This window comes from Teleopsis dalmanni, chromosome X (genome assembly GCF_002237135.1).
Source record: "Teleopsis dalmanni isolate 2A chromosome X, ASM223713v2, whole genome shotgun sequence".
NCBI lineage: Eukaryota > Metazoa > Arthropoda > Insecta > Diptera > Diopsidae > Teleopsis > Teleopsis dalmanni.
The window spans coordinates 52,078,847-52,096,604 of NC_051848.1; the positions used below are offsets into that span (position 1 = coordinate 52,078,847).

General features: G+C 29.4%; 1 protein-coding gene across 1 annotated transcript in view; it reads right to left on the reverse strand.

Annotated features, from left to right (window-relative positions):
* Window positions 1–6,355, reverse strand: part of LOC119689900 (glycoprotein-N-acetylgalactosamine 3-beta-galactosyltransferase 1) — a 30,553-nt gene extending 24,198 nt beyond the window's left edge. Inside the window, exon 1 of the mRNA XM_038104830.1 lies at window positions 6,074–6,355. The gene's annotated coding sequence lies outside the window, so the exon portion shown is untranslated. The remainder of the gene's footprint in view (window positions 1–6,073) is intronic.
* Window positions 6,356–17,758: the final 11,403 nt, after the last annotated feature.

Here is a 17,758-nt window from a genome sequence, read left to right on the forward strand (position 1 = left end):
AATAGTTAAAACTGATTTCAGAATCGCTTTTAAAGTGCACAGAGATTTGGAGACGAAGACATCATTTTGACACGATTAAGGAGATAAAAATCCTTAACGATGTGTCCGAAATGATGGTTTCTTGAGTTTAGGAAATAGCAAGACATCACACAGTTCTAAATGGATGGTTGTGGATAGATGATATGATTTTAATTTTTATAGAAATGATCTTCAAGAACCAATGAATAGTGTATTATCGTCGTGCAAAAACCAAGAATGGTTCAATGGTCCGCTCGTAATTTTAGGCTATCTACTTTCTTTCTATTTACCACACAAAATAATTTTTTGATTTGAAAAAAAATTTCCGATAATATATATTTTACATTCGCATAAAAGGTTAGTGATTTCGTTACACTGTCAAGTGTCTCAAACCGTGTTCAACTTCATTTTTTCGAAATCAAGGGGAATAAGAAGAGAAGTTTTAAGTTTTGTCATTTATGAGAAAGGTATAAGGTTTGCATTTCCATTTTGTAATATTTCAACTTATAATTTCAACTTATAATTGAAGAAATTTATATATTATTTAACAAGTTTTCTTTTTTATTGTATACCTTCGGCTCAAAAAGTACTCGGATTTTGTAATTTAAATTTTATTCCAAATTTATTTTATCTCCTTCAAAATATGCTCCTTCTGAAGCGATACATATATGCCAACGCTTAACCCAATCTTCCATACACTTTTCGTAGGCCCGTGAAGTTATGGCTTTTAGTTCCTTTAGCGAATTATCTTTTACCGATTCAATGGACTCAAAACGCTTACCATGAAAGGGGAATTTGAGTTTCGGGAACAGGAAAAAGTCGCACGGATACAGATCTGGCGAATATGGTGTCTGAGCGATGACAGTGGTGCCGTGTTTAGTCAAAAAATCGCGTACAACAAGAATTTTCCATAGTAAAATTCGCTAAATGCACTTGAGGTAGTCTCACATTAACAGCTGCTGTTAACAAGCTAATTGACAGATGGCACTCAAATTTGTACCGTATGTCAAGAAAGGGTGTACCAACATAACAAAAGGTTTGAAAAAGGTTTGAAAAAGGTCTATTACTGGAAGAGTAGTTAACAAACAACAAAATCCGGATACTTTTTGAGCAGAAGGTATGCCATATAATAATAAGCTAAAAACAAAAATATTAAAAACAAAAATATTAAATTCCTACCCTATATACAAACTTTAACCTCCAAATTTTAGAAGGCGTTTTCTTGCAGATTTATATAAAACTCAGTACTCTGTGTGATGTTATATTGGAGAATTTTTATTTGATTTTAGGTTCGTGCTTTTTTGTATATATACATTGAAAGAGAAAACTCTTCCGACTATGTGTGAAACACAATACTCGTACTGTGTATAAGATATTGGTGTTCTGAATAATAAATCTCATATGACTAATAACTTTTTGAATAATTTTACTATTATTTATTTTATTTGTTCAATATTTTAAACTTCAATATTTAAAATAATTTATAAAAAATTATACTTCATTAACTAATTCTTATATACACACACAACTATATATTCACTTCTTAGTATAAAAAAAAATCTTATCTAAATTTCAGGAAATGGCATTTGAAAAACTTATTCATTCGTAATCGTTTCAAAAAGGCACATAATACTTACAGATAAAAACTTCATTAAAAAAAAATTATATACAATATAATATAATTCCACAAAATGGAAAAATGATTTAATTATAAGCTAGAAAAAATATATAATTTATTAGATTTTATTTTTGGTTACTTATCTTAAGAAAAAAAAAACTGCTATTGATAATTTAAAATGTTGCTATCAAAATTATAAAATTTTTCTAATAAATTTAGTTTATAGCTTTCAATGTTGTAAAGATGCACACCCTTCCTCCAACCTTATATGGTTTATGATATAGATATATCAAGGCTGTAATTATCATATCAAAAATGAGTCAATATTACTGTTGTAATTCTTACCGCTTTATGGGTCGGGTATGTAAAAAAGACAGTTTTGGTTTGAAATTCTGATTTATACAAAATAAAAGCGAATGATTTTCGAAGATAATAAAAAATATATAATCAAAAAAAAATTTTCTTATCATTTAAATTAATATTTACTTTTCAGAGTGACACATTCTTCAGAGGACATAACCAACGGATTTTTCTGAAACTTAAAAACATAGTATAAATAAAAAAAGGAGAGAAGCCTCTGGAAAAGCAATAGCTTTAAGTTGATAACAAGAGAGATGTGTCACTAAACAGTGGAAGTATAGTCTATAATTGAGATTTAAGGGGAAGATAACTCTTGAAAAGTAATAGCCTAGAACGGTTAATGGCAAGATGTTAATTATACAAAGCCATCACGACTAAAAATGAACTAATAGAACTTAAGTATGGCTCTTCTAAAACAGTAGCCTCAAAATTTTAACAGGAGATTTTATCATTATACAATAAAAATAATATTTTAAAATGGAAACTAAAGTCTTGAAAGTTAACAACACTAAAAAAGTAGTACACTCAAGTTTCAAGCGAGCGATATGATTATTGTAAGCAGAAGTACGATTATACTCGTAGCATACATTGGGGGACGAATATAGAAAATCGATAGTCTCAAGTTATATATACCTGAAAAATATAGTTTTAAAATAAAATACGTGTAATGGTAAATGACTTTTGAGACAACAGCTTAAAACAAGTGATATATTTACTATAAAAAAAAGTGTGTTTTAAAGATGAATGTAAAAAATTTTACGAGATAACACCAAAAAAGCTTAATCATAAGCTTAAGATAAGAGATATATTCATTAAACAGGAATATATCATATGCATTTCTCGTTTATTATTTGTTAAAAATTGATCCTTCTTACTAGTAATTGAAAATTTTTATTAAACTCTTATAATTATACATAAGGCAATTAACAGAAAAATAAAATTGTTAATAAAATAGATAAAAGATATTTAGAAGAATTGTGGATATTTACTATACTATCACATTAGATGAAAAACCAGAACTAGGGAGCTATTAATGCTGAACAGAAAAGGCATCCAACTTATCAAAGGGTTTTCACTGGACATTGCGTTGTCAAAAAACATCTCTGGAATCTAGGCATTACAAGGGACGATAGCTGCAGATTTTGTCACCAAGTAGAGAAAACAGCAGAACACATTCTGTGTAATTGTAATAGTGTTTCCAGACTTTGGTACTTATCAATGCCTATACACTTATAACGGAAATAGGAAATATCTCTCCAAGGGACATAATGGCATTTTTAAGTGCTGCGCGCCTATGGAACTAGAATGAATTTGTCACTATAATTCTCAAAGAATGCAGTGACTTGGTGATATAGTTCCCAAGGCTTTCAAAATCTATGTATCTATAATATCAAATAAGCTGGTATGAGGACTTTTTTTCTGTGACCAGAAAAAAGTTGTTAAAGAGTTGGATTCCAAAGCTGGTATAACTTCGTTTTGTTTTATTGGTAGTATGTAGCTATAGCATCAGAAACTAATGAAATTTCTAGATCGTAATGAACATATACGTTTTTAAGATACCATGGAGTACCGGTTTTTTGTCTCTTGTTTTATACTCTTTATAATTTGGACTAAAAAAATCAGAATATAAATCTATCGAATCATGATGTACCATATTGATGTTGTTGTAGTCCGTTTTTAAAAAAATCGGTTTAGTTCACCTTTTTTTGTATGTAGGTAGAATTGGTTGTTATCAACAGTAATATAAGTAATTCCACACTCGATCGCTCCTGAAAGTACCTTATGTCCATAACGACACAAAAGTCAAGCAAAGAAAATAGGTAAAAAAAAATAGTAAAAAGCAAACTGCATGTTGTAGAAATAACTTTTAATTCACTGAATTCATAACAAAAATACCCTATAAAATACATTTAAATATATAGTTAATCGCAAATGTTTTAAACCAACATACAAAGGGAATAATACTACCAACAGTAACGAACGCAATGTACAGCACAAAAAATGAAGTAGTCGCAGTACTTAGCTCCGTTGGGAGCTGGTACCCCGTTGATTCCTATTTCTAACGAACACAATGTAGTTCATTCATTAAGCAATAGTCTTGGCTTATCCACTTTTGTACTTAACACATCTACATTTAACGTAGACGAGTTCCAGTATTGAGCGTTGATAATACGTAATCGATAATAATAATGGTGACTACGTAATTAAATTCTTATACTGATTTGTATAATTTTTCAATATATGCGTAGTATACTTAGTTTTATTTACATTGTATCAAAATTTTATAATACGGTTAATTCTCTTTTATATACCATAAAATCGTCGTAGGTTAATTTTATATACTCTTTAATCGTAGATTCATTTCGATTAATGTTGTAGTCGGGTTAATTGACCAACACACTAAGACTTTGCGGAACCATAATAACACCACTGGTTCACAAAAAAACTTAACTGAAGACATGTTTGCCTAAGAAGTTTTCCAGCATCTTTTAGCAAGATTCGAGAATCTATACAAGAAATGTTTTATGTTTTCTTCTTCTTCTTGAACTCCACAACTTCTACAATTTGCATTGAAGGCAACTCACAGTCTAATAGCATAAGTTTTAAATAGCTAGTGTCTGGTTATATAACCCACGATCTTAGAGATGTTCTTCGTCGTTAGACTGCTTTAATTCCTTGATATTTTCCTAACAACTATCCATCACAATAACCTGGTACTGTAACTATTCTCTTGATAAGTTTAAAGTGTACTTTTCATCCAACTTATTTATATATAGAATTGATGATTATTAACAATAATAAAATGCAGTCAACTCAATACCAGAGAATGACTATGTCCAACTACGATCATACATATTATATTAACATAATTTTTTCTTATAATACAATATTACATTTTATGGGAAATTTAAAATAAAAATTTTTTTTTTGTTTTAGAATTTTAGTTTTATTCAATTTATATGCTTATATATTATATATCTTTCACACTCTTATTTCAATGCTTCGACTAATGGTAAAACTTTCGAAACTACACTCAAAAAAAAAAAATCGTAGTCAAGCATATTTTAATCGTTCAAAAGGATCTAAACTGTGGTTTAAGTCAACACTCTTGGTCTTAAGTTATACTAATTTTAATCGTTTAAAAAGGTCTTAACAGTGCTTTAGGTCAACACTCTAAAGATCTCATATTGAAAGCTAAACTCTAAATTTACGCAACAAGGCACTGAAACTTTTCAACATCAACGATACACATTGGAATCTACCCCACACTTTGCTGAAGACAAAGAGAGGTTATCCATCACTACTGGCAGATATGGGAACATTCTCACCATATTCATTTGAAAACGTACCGCCAGTTGTCAGTGTTATCAACTTCACACATACAATTGAGTACAGGTGAAGGTGAGTTAAGGAGTCATAGTGACCGGTCCGTTCACTATCTCGAAATGGACATTAACCACAACAACAATGCATTAACTATAAAAACTGCATTTAAAATAATCAAATAATAATTAATAAATAAATATTTTTGCAAAACTTGTTACATTGAAATTAATTATAGTACCTATATATCGCGCACCTGTTTATCGCGCACTGTGTTTTCAGAAGACACAAATGACAATAACAACAAAATCGTGGTTAGTTATATCTGACCATTTGTAAAATTCAAAAGGGTTCTTTTGGAATGATGTTGAATGGTGAATAGAGAAACGAACTTTAGGTGGTGGATTAATGAGTACAGCACTAAAATTTTCAAAACTTGAAAATTTACTTTGATATTTTTTTTTTTGAAAACGAAATTTCGTTGTACACTGAACCCTCCCCTGAAATTTTGTTTATTGGTTTGTTGATTATGTAGATGATTTTTGTTTAAATTCTAGAAAACCGTTTGCTTTTTGCTTGCCTATTTACATTCTATGTTATAAAAAACTGTCACATTGCATAAAAACAAATTGAACGCGTTGAAGAATTCTTCATTTTTTTGTTCACTTAAACAATAAAAATATTTTTCAACTTGTATTAAAATAATTTAATAATTTTTTGCCTACGATTATTATTTATCAATTTATCACTCACATATAGCAGAAGGATTTTCTCATTCAATTTTCAAAATTAGCGACATCGATTTTTTGCACGCCGCATTGTCGTAAACGCTTCGCAATCCTTTTTACACAACACCAACCCAAAGCAGCAGCAGCGACAACAACAAAAATGTACTTCTTGTGTTTAACTTACATTTTAATTTAGTATGCAAATGTTGAAAAAAAATAAAATAAATTTGCAATTACATCGTATATCGAAATAAATTATGTTGTATAGTTTTAAATTTTTTATTTTTTTTGAATTTCGTTTTTGAATGAAAAACACTCCACACTATTATTTTATTTATACCACTTAATAATACATTTTATGTATATATATTAACAATCATTATATATTAAAATTAATTTTATTTTCTTTTGTGCACATTTGTTATTAAATGCTTGATACCGCGCGCACGAAAAATAATTTTCCTTTAAATTATTTTTATGCTCTTGGTTGGCACTGTCAACAAAGTAAATATTCACACTGCCTTAATGCGCGAGCACCGCACACACTCCACTTTCGAACACGAATTCGAAGCAACTAACGCAACAAACAAACAAACATTGCAGTAGGGTCCGTTTGGCAAATCAAATCTTCCCCAAAACATAAAAATGCGCACGACTGCTGCTGTCAACAAAATAGAATTCATTCACTCTCTCTGCTTTGCTCTATATTCCTTGTGTTCTTATATTTTGTTTTGTTATTGCGCTCTTTATGCGTTCTGCTATGTTGTTGTTTTTATTTTAGCCGGCAAAAATGTGTGACCCTTCAAATATGTTATATTACTTATAACATATTCCGTCTGACCATTAATCGGTTTGAAGTGTTTACGCTTAAATTTTGGCATTTCTTGGTTTATTTGATATAATGAGGTGGTTTTGTTTGAAAGGGTGCCAGAGCAATACAATGAAATCCTGTTAATTAAGGGTGCCGTGGTGAATAAATTTAACATACCAGTATTAAAAAAATTATTTTAGTTGTTAATTTTTGCTAGTTCATTTAATAAAAGCTAATTCAAAAATATTAAAATAAATGAATGTAGAAAAATAAATGAATTGACCTACATAGAATATATAAATATATTTGATTACATATATACATTTATAGATACAGACAATCGCTCACTGCCTATTAGATGCAGCTAAGAATTTTTTGAGTAGTTGCGTATATTTCAAAATATTTTGCAAAAATTGAAATAATAAAGTACGCAGACTTTTACATCATTTCTTAAAATAAAATACAATCAAATGTTAATCGCTTCTTTATTGAAAAAAATAAAACTGCATGTGAATGCTAAACTCATATCACAGCTTAAATGATACTGGTAAAAATACCGTTAATATAGATCGATAGTTCAGACGAAAAAAATAATATTATTTTTTAAGAACAATTCTAAGAGTGTTTTTTTTTTTGAAAATTTAGGTGCCTGCATTTTTTAACCACTTGAGTTAGTATTGGAGCATTTGAAAAAGGGAATTTCCCACGGGCTAGAAATTAACTAACTAACATAAGCTACTGAACAGTTCGGTACACAATTGAATGTTTTATTTATAAAAATGTAGAAAATAAAGGAACAAAAAAGCTTCAAGAAAGAAAAAAATATTAAATCTCCAATCTTACTTAATTTAAGTCAAGTTCGCTACATTAAATTACGGCGCTGGCAATATAATTTGGGCACATGTGTCATCAAATAGAGTAAGAAATTTGGTCTCAATTAAAGGTTCAAGAAATAAAAAATGTTTGTTTCAGACTTCTCCAAAAAATTTTTACAATCGTGGTTTCTGTAAGCTCCAATATAATCACCAGACTTTATTTGTAGTCGGTTTTGAAGATTAACCATTTGAAAACAGGAGAAATCTGATCCAGATTAATCTATAATATTGGTTGATTCTATGCTAAAAAGGTTTCAGTCTATTATTGGTACCCCTACAAAATATTAATTTAAAAAAATAGTAATATTATTTATTAAACTAATCTAATCTATAATGACCAATTAATAATCTCAATTATTGTAACGTAAAAATTGATGCAGAATTGAATAAAAAATATAAAGTAAATAAAAAAATGTATATATGTCGATATAAACATATATATATAATATACCTTGATATAGTTTTGATCATAAAGCTATTGGGCTTGAAGTTAGCTGTTATTGAGCTTCAGAAAAATTTGTAATCAATTTGGAGCCCCAAATACTATAATCGTAATTTGTACTGTTACGAGATTTATTTCATATACATATAATGTTGAATGCATAAAAAATCGATCGTTCACATTTGAGGGAAAACAAAAGCAATGTAACAAATATAACATAACTAGGGTTCGAAGGTTATTTCATTTAGTAAACCCTCTATAACACAGATTCATATGAGACAAATTTGTATAACAAGATAATAAAAAAATGGGGATCATAATTGTATAAAGAGATTTGTATATGATTTGTGATGGTGTTCGTATAAAAAGTAAGATAATGAAGCTTTAAATCAAAGTTATACATATCTAATGGGTAGGATACTTTTTATTGTAATGATAGGAAAAATGATCAAGTTCCGAAACCTTTCTTTAGTATGCTGTAATTCTTTATCCGGAATATCTTGTTTTGACTGCATCAACTAGCGGCACTCCACTTGAGTTGTTCACCTGTACTAGTTATAGATTAATGGGGAAGTAAGTAATGAAGACATTTCTTTCAAGACTGTTATAAACTTTAAAATCGATTAATTTTAAAACACTCATTGTTTAGCCTTAGAACATTGTCCTCAAATAAAATTTTCATAAATGTCCATGTTCTAAAGAGAAGTTATGTATCCAATATTCCCATTGAGATGCCCCGTAATAGGCTAATAGTATGTTTACTTACAGGTCACTGCAAACTAGGGAACTGAGAAAATACAATGACAATACTTTTCATCTACTTTGTTTTTGCCCAGCTCATACACGGCGGTGATTCAATACTTTAGGAGCTCCCTTTCTTGAGAATATTGATCAATTACAAGACCTTTCACTAAACAGCATTTTAAACTTCGCTAAAGGTTCTAAATGGTTTTAAACCTTGAGTTTTTCTCTAAATACGGTAACACAATGGGCCAATAGGTTTAAGTGAATCCACAAGGGTGAAATATATTTTTAAAAAAGCTGACTCTACCAAAAAAATATATAACTTAAGTCTCAGTATATAGTTTTCTCTACTAAATAATAATAATAATTTGTTTGAAGTATTTCTATTAAATAATAATATTAATAAAATTATTTGAATTAATAATATTATATTGAATTAAAAAAGGCAGCCTGAAAAAAGAATATGTTTATATTGATTCTTTAAGGGTTGGGAGAGCACATAAACACGTATCAGAAAGAACTTAATCTATGAATAGTACGGATAGCTTGACATTGGTGTGGAAGAAATTAAAGGTTCAAATACTAAAGTAAACAAAATGTTTTTGTTATTTATAGTGAGTAGAGAGAGAGCAATAAACATTATAATATAACAATAAGAAAATGTGTCCAAAGTTTTAAATATTAATTGAAATCTAAATCCAAATATTTCTGTACGCTATTTGTCAACTGATGTGAGTCGGGTGCAAAGCAGTTTAAGTACTTCGCGTTTATATTGTATCTATAAATGCGTATGCACGAACTGCAGAGCACTTGAATACATTCCGCTGACATGGGATTATGATAATGAATTATGTATATGGTTCCATATTCGTACAATCTATGAGTTTCGCACAGCATATGGAAGACCGTTAATTATAATTAGTTATCGGCGGCGTGAAGTCAAAAATATCTGTACACATGCAGTAGAAATCATTATACAGTGAGGAGTTGTTAATCTCATTTGGAATAATTTTTAATTTTTATTTTTATATTTCATTTGCTACAGCAATCAAATTAATGGGGGCATTGTCTTTAAGATGTGTTAATGAATAAATAATATATAATAAATATAATTACTGAATTTTTTTAGTGCCTTTGAACTAAAAATCAAAACATAATGAATGGCGTGAAATTGATATACTCGATTATACTAATATACTATTTTAGATTTATAGACAGATATTTACGACTACTGAATGACACCTTTTTGTAATTTCCTAATACATATGTAAAGGTGTACATATAAAACTATATATTCCCTTTACATGGGAGTTGTGTAAAACTGTTTAAAACATTTTCGTTTTGTTAGTTACAGAACCTTTTTTTTTGTTATTATGTCAAGAAAACATATGTTAATAAATCGAAACAATAACGGAAGAAAAACAAGTAAAGATGCTAAGTCAGACTTTGTCGAAACTTAGATACCCTTTACATAGAAAAATATGATATATAATAAGTATACTGAATATATTATAATAATATAATATAATATTATAATATAATCATGCCTCTACAAACAGCACAGTATTGAAATTTAACAATTAAAAAGAAAAAACATAATTAATTAATTTAATTATTCTACAGCAAGTGAATTTGTTAATAAAAACTTTCACAGCAAATTAACAAACAAAACTCAAAAAAATGTGCGAACATAAAAGTCAAGTACGGCTTTGGATCAATTGGTTAAAGAGCGCCGACTCTGAGCTTCAAATTTGACAGGGCACGAATTCGATTCCTGGTACTTGCAGTCTTAAAAAATTATTAATGAATAATTTAATATAAAAAATAATTCGAAGACCACTGAAGATGGGTATTTGGACATACTCGAAACAGCTGTATGGTCTGTTTCGGGTATATATTATATTAAAATAATATAAAAAAGAATTTTTGTTATTGTAGTTCACTACTTTTCGAAAACCTCATTATATTTAATATAGTAAATTGTATAATAATATTAATAACAAATGTAATAAGCTTTTTATTTACATTAATTTTTCGTTAGCTAAATTTGGATACAAACATTAACAACTGATACCATGTCTTCAATTCTTTCATTTCGGCAGTTTTGTTCATGAAACCCGCTAATTAGAGTAATTTACCAATTGATTTCATATAAATGGATTTATTATAAATTAGTGGTTCCCAATCTGTCATCCACGAGATGGTTAAAAATGATCCGTGAATCAAATTTAATAAGTATGGATACATAGTTTGTAGTTTATCCACTGAGATCTCACTTCTTAGAAAATAAACAAAAAATTTCTAAGTAATTATATATCTACTTTTTGTCCTATATAATGTACCTATGCACTTATACAATTCATTATAAATTATACCAGAGATGCATAAAGCATATTTTAATAATCATATAGCTAATTATTTTTATAGCACATTTACACTGTATCCATTAGGCGGTTTTGCTTATTATAGCCACTAATGAGGATGATTAACCATGCAAAAATTTTTTATATAAATAAGCTCATTATCAATAAATCAGCTCATTTAAGGCAAAAAATGTCGAATGCAACCCTTTAAATAAAAGGGAAATTAATAAACTTTGAAATATTTATCATATATTTTTTATGTAAAATGTAAACAATCAACAGCTGAACTGTAAACAAAGGCATTTAATAAAATCTTTGTTTTTAATAATTTAATATATAATTATTTATAAAATGCATATATATGATTTAATATATCAATTATATATTCCATTTTTGTGTGTGATATATTATTAAGTAAATATATTATTAAGTTTATAAAAGCTGCATAAATGAGCTCATTATAATGTGAACGTTCACTCATTAATATAAATGAGCAAATGTCTAAATAAAACAGTGTGAATGAACTATTAAAGTTTATGGTTCTTTCTAAAAACAAAAGTAACATAGTGGTTCTTGGTCAACAAAATGTTGGGAATCACTTTTTCCCACAAAGGAAATTACTTAAATTAGAAGTATTTGTGATTATGTTTAATATGTAAAATGTAAACAAGTAAACTATTTCACATGCATAAATCAGCTTATGCCAATGGAAACGATCAAATCTTAATTTCATTAATATTAGCTGCAGCAGAAACATGATATAAAACAGTTTTTCATAGAATATGAATAATCTGCTTATGCATGACGATCAAATCTTAATTTCATTAATATTAGCTGCAGCAGAAACATGATATAAAACAGTTTTTCATAGAATATGAATAATCTGAAGTATATATGCATCGAATACATTCAAAAACAAAAAAGGTTTTTTCAGAAAAAAATTTTTCAAAATCAGCGATTTATTTGTAAGCCATGTTTAAGTCTATTTTTTGTTTTTCCTTTTTGCAGTATGTGGAAAGCATCGAAAGCCACAGTGTGAGACTTGAACCCACTAAAAACCCCTCTTAGGAATGAATGGAGAAGTTTTCAACAGCATTGAGGAGACTTCATTATAGTAATCAGAGAGAGAGAGAGAGAGAGATGTGATTTAAGCCTATAAACTGTATGACCACATTTTTATTCTACAGGTTGCATTCCGAAATTATACTTAATTTTCATATTTAAAGTTCAGCATATTAAAAAAAAAAGTTCGCGAATCGGCAGTATAATGAAAGCTATATCTAAGTCTGAACCGATATACGTAAAGTTGTTGCAATATAAATACATCTTGTACTAAATTAAATTTTAATATCTTTACTAAAAACTGTGTTCATTTATCTCCGATTGTTCAGTTTATAGAACAGATGTAAAATATAGTGGTCCGATTTCAGTACATTTTTCTATATAAATATAAAAACATTTGGCACTACATTTTATCTCATGATTTTACTTTTACTAAAAATTTTGATTGTTCATATCGGATTGTTCTATAAAATATAGTGGTTTGATTTCAGTAAATCCAACAAACTAGGTCTCATTGAATAAATTATACTTAAGTTTCAAATTTGAAGAATATACGTTGGAAGCAAACAAGTTTTGTTAACAAAAATTTATGACTGATTCGACAATTTAGCAGTTATATATAAAGCAGCTATATATAAATCGGAAATGGTATGAATAAAATGTTCAAATATGAGTGTAAGTACAAGAGCTCATGTGCGATTGTTCAGTTTTTATGACAGCTATAAGATATAGTGGTCCAATATCAGCAAAACCAACAAATGATCAGAGTCGTCTACGAAAATGTATGTGTGCAAGGTTTTATTTGAATAACCTAAAAAGTGAGAGAAATCCGTTGTTATGAAAGAGACCAACGCATAGAGTTAAACTGACCGAAATCGTTATGCTGATTAAGAATATATATACTTTATGGGGTATGATATTTCTTTGATGTGTTACAAACATCTTGACAAACTTAATACACTCTTTTTTCACTTTTTTTTTGTATTTACCCCAACTGATTATTCTCCAACAACAAATTCTAATAGCTGACAAAAACAGACCACATGTAAGTGATTCAACTGGAAGCGACTGCTATATAATGCTTAGTGTACTCACTGAATGCTGTCTCTTTAGAACACACGCTCACTAGATGGGTTCGGTGGAAAACCATGTACTTGCCGCAAAGTATACTTTGGAGAATGTGTTATTTGTTTAAGCAGCGTTGCGAAGGACTCTATTAAAACGACTCTATTTGGTATGACTGAGTTTAACTACCGGGATGAAATAGCTTAACAGGATACTGTTACAATCGTTAATTAATAATTTTCTTCTAAAAATACAAAGAACCTTATAATAGGGTTAATAAAATGATTCTATTGGCAAATAACGAACTCGACCACATTGTAGACACGTAGTTCTTAATAATGCTACTCTATTGATTATATCTCAAACTGGAATCACTTAAAATTTGGAAGTCTGTGTATGGCATCTTGATAACAACCTATCTACATTTTCTTGTTTTTTTAAAGATATTAATTTATTTCTCCAATCATTTCCCTTGTTGGCGTTAACATACAATTAAAATTATTTTTTTTATTATTTGGTAATAACGCCAGTTCCAAAAAGAGAAAGCATTGATGTAATGTATTTTATAATATCATTACAATTTTATAAGTTTACTTAAGCCAACTAACATCAAAGATTGCGCTTCATCTGGAGAGAACCGGACTTACAAAGGGTAAGTACAAAGGGTACAAATATACCCTTTGTACAAAGGGTACAAAGGGTTTTTTTTGTCTAAGTAGTAATAATACGTTCTGCAGGGCTGTCAAAAACTTGTAACTACGGATGCAAATAGATTGACATACTCATTGTTATATTCAACCAATTTTGGGTAAGTTTGTAACAGTTTGATTTCAAATTCCAGCCACTCACTGCATTGACACTTTTTTAGTATCTAATAAGATGATTAATCAAGGATATAAGATGTCCTTATTTCAGAAAATTTTATATAATACTAACTTAAAGTATAGTACTATATCTGACCCGATCATCGGTATTACATTTTTCCTAGACATCAACGCAGAACTTAACGTAGTCTGCTGCACTCACCTCATTAGGAGATATCTAGCATAACGAGATTTCTGTTAACATGGACTGCGTTATTAAGAGATTTAATCACAACTTGATTACCTGTGAATTTGTAAGGATCGGTATATAATATCGATGGCTCTAAATTCAGGTTGTGAAATAAAAACATATAATAATAATCGGATAATATGAAACTTTTTGAATTTTTAAGAGTATCAAAAAGAGTTGACTTGTTAAGAGTATTCAACAATATATCGCCCCAGTGTTATTTTATAGTTTTGAGCCGAAAAAATTAATGTACGTTAGTGAAACACCTGTGGTGCTAATAAATTTATTGACGTTCACGAACAGATCATCAATGGGAAGATAAGGAAAGCGGAACAAAAATGAGGTTTTTAAATGAATAAAATCTATTCGAGTCATAGCAAAGACAGACTGAGATGCTTTTTATGGGATTGAAACATGCGACGAGTAAACAATACGGAATTTTATTTAAATAACTGTGATGTGAACAATACTACTAACATATGTATATGAAATGGCTTTGTCTTTTTTTAATACGACAATTTCTAATGCAAAAAAAAAACAACGGGCGTAACAGGAGTAGATAAAAGGGGTAAAATTAAAAAGAAACAAATAGTGCTGATCGAGTACATCGAGTAGATATTTCAGACCTTTTACATCTTCCATTATTGGTAAATACGGAAATGTGTTAGTAATCATCATTAACGCCATCAATCGGATGAAATGAGACAATACTTCGCTATTATATATATTTAACATCTCATTAGTTCCGCGATACTGTATCTAATGTGGGATGAATTTATACCGTAAGAACAGTTTTTGATAAAATATGTTGGATTTTTCATTTAATGACATTCTATTCATTTTAGCTTTATAGGAAAACAGCAGTCTGGTAACTATTATATATTTAATCCTTAAATGATTGTATATTTTTCTAAAGCCCATATGTACTTAGTGATTCCTGAGAGTAACTAATGAGGTCTTTAGAGAAATGCCACTAAAGAACATCAGACTTCCTTGATCTGCATTTTCAGTACGTAAAAAAGGTCTACATTCAATTTGTCCAAGGTTCCAATTTCGTATCGTCTCTGCGCATTGAATGTCGCCAGTGCCTTTCGCACAGTCTCAAATGAGGCAATAGGAGTAATATCGGGAATGCGACCAATAGATATGTAGGCACGTGAAGGAAAGCGGAAGTAATAGTTTGTAGTAATAGGACTCAAATTAAATTCAAAGAAAAATATAAATTCAATATCTCCACTCGTTCACAAAATATAGAATTTTGAGCGACTGATTTCTGTTTTGGCGCACTGTGCGGAGATGCTAGGAGGACCTATCCTTTGACGAGAGGAGATGTTTACGAGGTAAAAGTCCATCACTGACCTTAAGCTATTGATGCTTTAACTCCTCGAAAAAAAAACATACTTTAATATTATAAATATGCACTGCCATTCACTACCATTTGAGACTACGAATGGCTACCCGAAGTAGTATTCCATCTCAAGGAATGGTATGAGCAGCTGCAACCGCCGATGGATACTCTCCAATCCAATTTAACTAGTGTCTTAGTTACTGTGACTTATTATCCGAAGAATGGAAAATGTTTTGGGAGTTGCTTTAAAGCCGTGGGCACGCAAATATTTTTGTTGTAGACCATGAACGTTCCAACAAGACTCGGCACCTGTCTCGGTCACATAAAGCTCGTGTGAACTAAATTGGTTAAAAAATCATGTTTCACACTTCATTTCATCCACACAATGGATTTGGAGTCGATGCAAACCTAATGCATCTGACTATTACATCTGGACCATCGATGGACTGATGTAGAGCAAAGTGAGGACTAAAAAATATAGCAGTATGTTTACGTTGAAGAAAGCCATTTACGAGCATGAAGATCATACTCGTAAAGCATGCAACTCATTTTTTAATCGTTTGAAGGCCATAGTCAAGGTGAAAGCAAAAGGTGGGCACATCGAGCAAAAGTGAATAGATTCAGAAATTTTGATTATTTTCACAAATTTTTGTAATTTGAATCAATAAAAAATGATTGCAGACAAAAAAGATATGGTCGCTTGAATAGGTAACACTCCAATCGTCTAACTCTGTGTATATACAATTATGTACAGAATCAAATATTATACATGTAAATTTTTTTTTATGTATATATATTTTTAAAAGCTCAGACCTCAAGTTCTTTTTTTTTTTGTCTATTAACTGTTTCTATGTAATTTCTTTAATCTGCAAGTCCAGTTTAACCCATTAACATAACAGAATTCTTTACACATGTATGTTAAAGAATGTGTATGTAATACTGGTTATTTTAATGTATGGTACATAATTCATTCTATACCGTCCATCTGTATGATTGGCTGGTTCGCCAACCATAGTATATATAATTTGATCTCATGGTACATGATCTTACAAACCTAATGGCATGTGGAAGAGTTTTATGAAACACACAAAATCTGGTAATAATCCATTTCACCGTGTACCTTAAATTTCACCGTGACCCTAAAATCTCTAAAGTAGTGATATTAAAATCGAAATACTTAATATTATTCCATTGAGTGGGACATAATATACAAGATAATTCTTGAGACTTATTGACTTTAGAAAGAAGTAGACGTAGTTGAAATCGTTATATATTTGCATTTGTTCCAGAATTTAATATTTATAAGTATTCAATGCCATAATAAAGGATCAAATCATATTTAAATATATGTATTATCAAACTGTATTAAACAGAATAAATAAATCAAGTACATATTTTACATACTTTTGGTATTTATTATAAACTAAACATATAGCACTTGATTGATATAAAATAGCATTTTTTATACGAAATTAAGAAAATTTAAAACTTGTAATTCTCATTACAATTCTCATTTCAATTAAAACTTTTCCTATAATAGTTTCATATAATTTATTAAAATTAAATTTTGTATATATACAAAATTGTATATGAAGGTCATGTTTATCAAATATCAAGAGGTTTAGAATTTGAATGAAGAGGATACTGGCTCCCGACAGAGTGGTTCATTGCGATCATGACAGATCTTTTATGTTTTCATTCGTCTCTACATAATGCATGATTCTTTATATATATGAAGGTCATGTTTATCAAATATCAAGAGGTTTAGAATTTGAATGAAGAGGATACTGGCTCCCGACAGAGTGGTTCACTGCGATCATGACAGATCTCTTATGTTTTCAGTCGTCTCTACATAATACATGATTCGGTTGAATTTGATTCTTTTTGTATATATAATTTATGTGAAGAAGTGACCAAAACTGAAATAATGACAAAATCATATTGGTA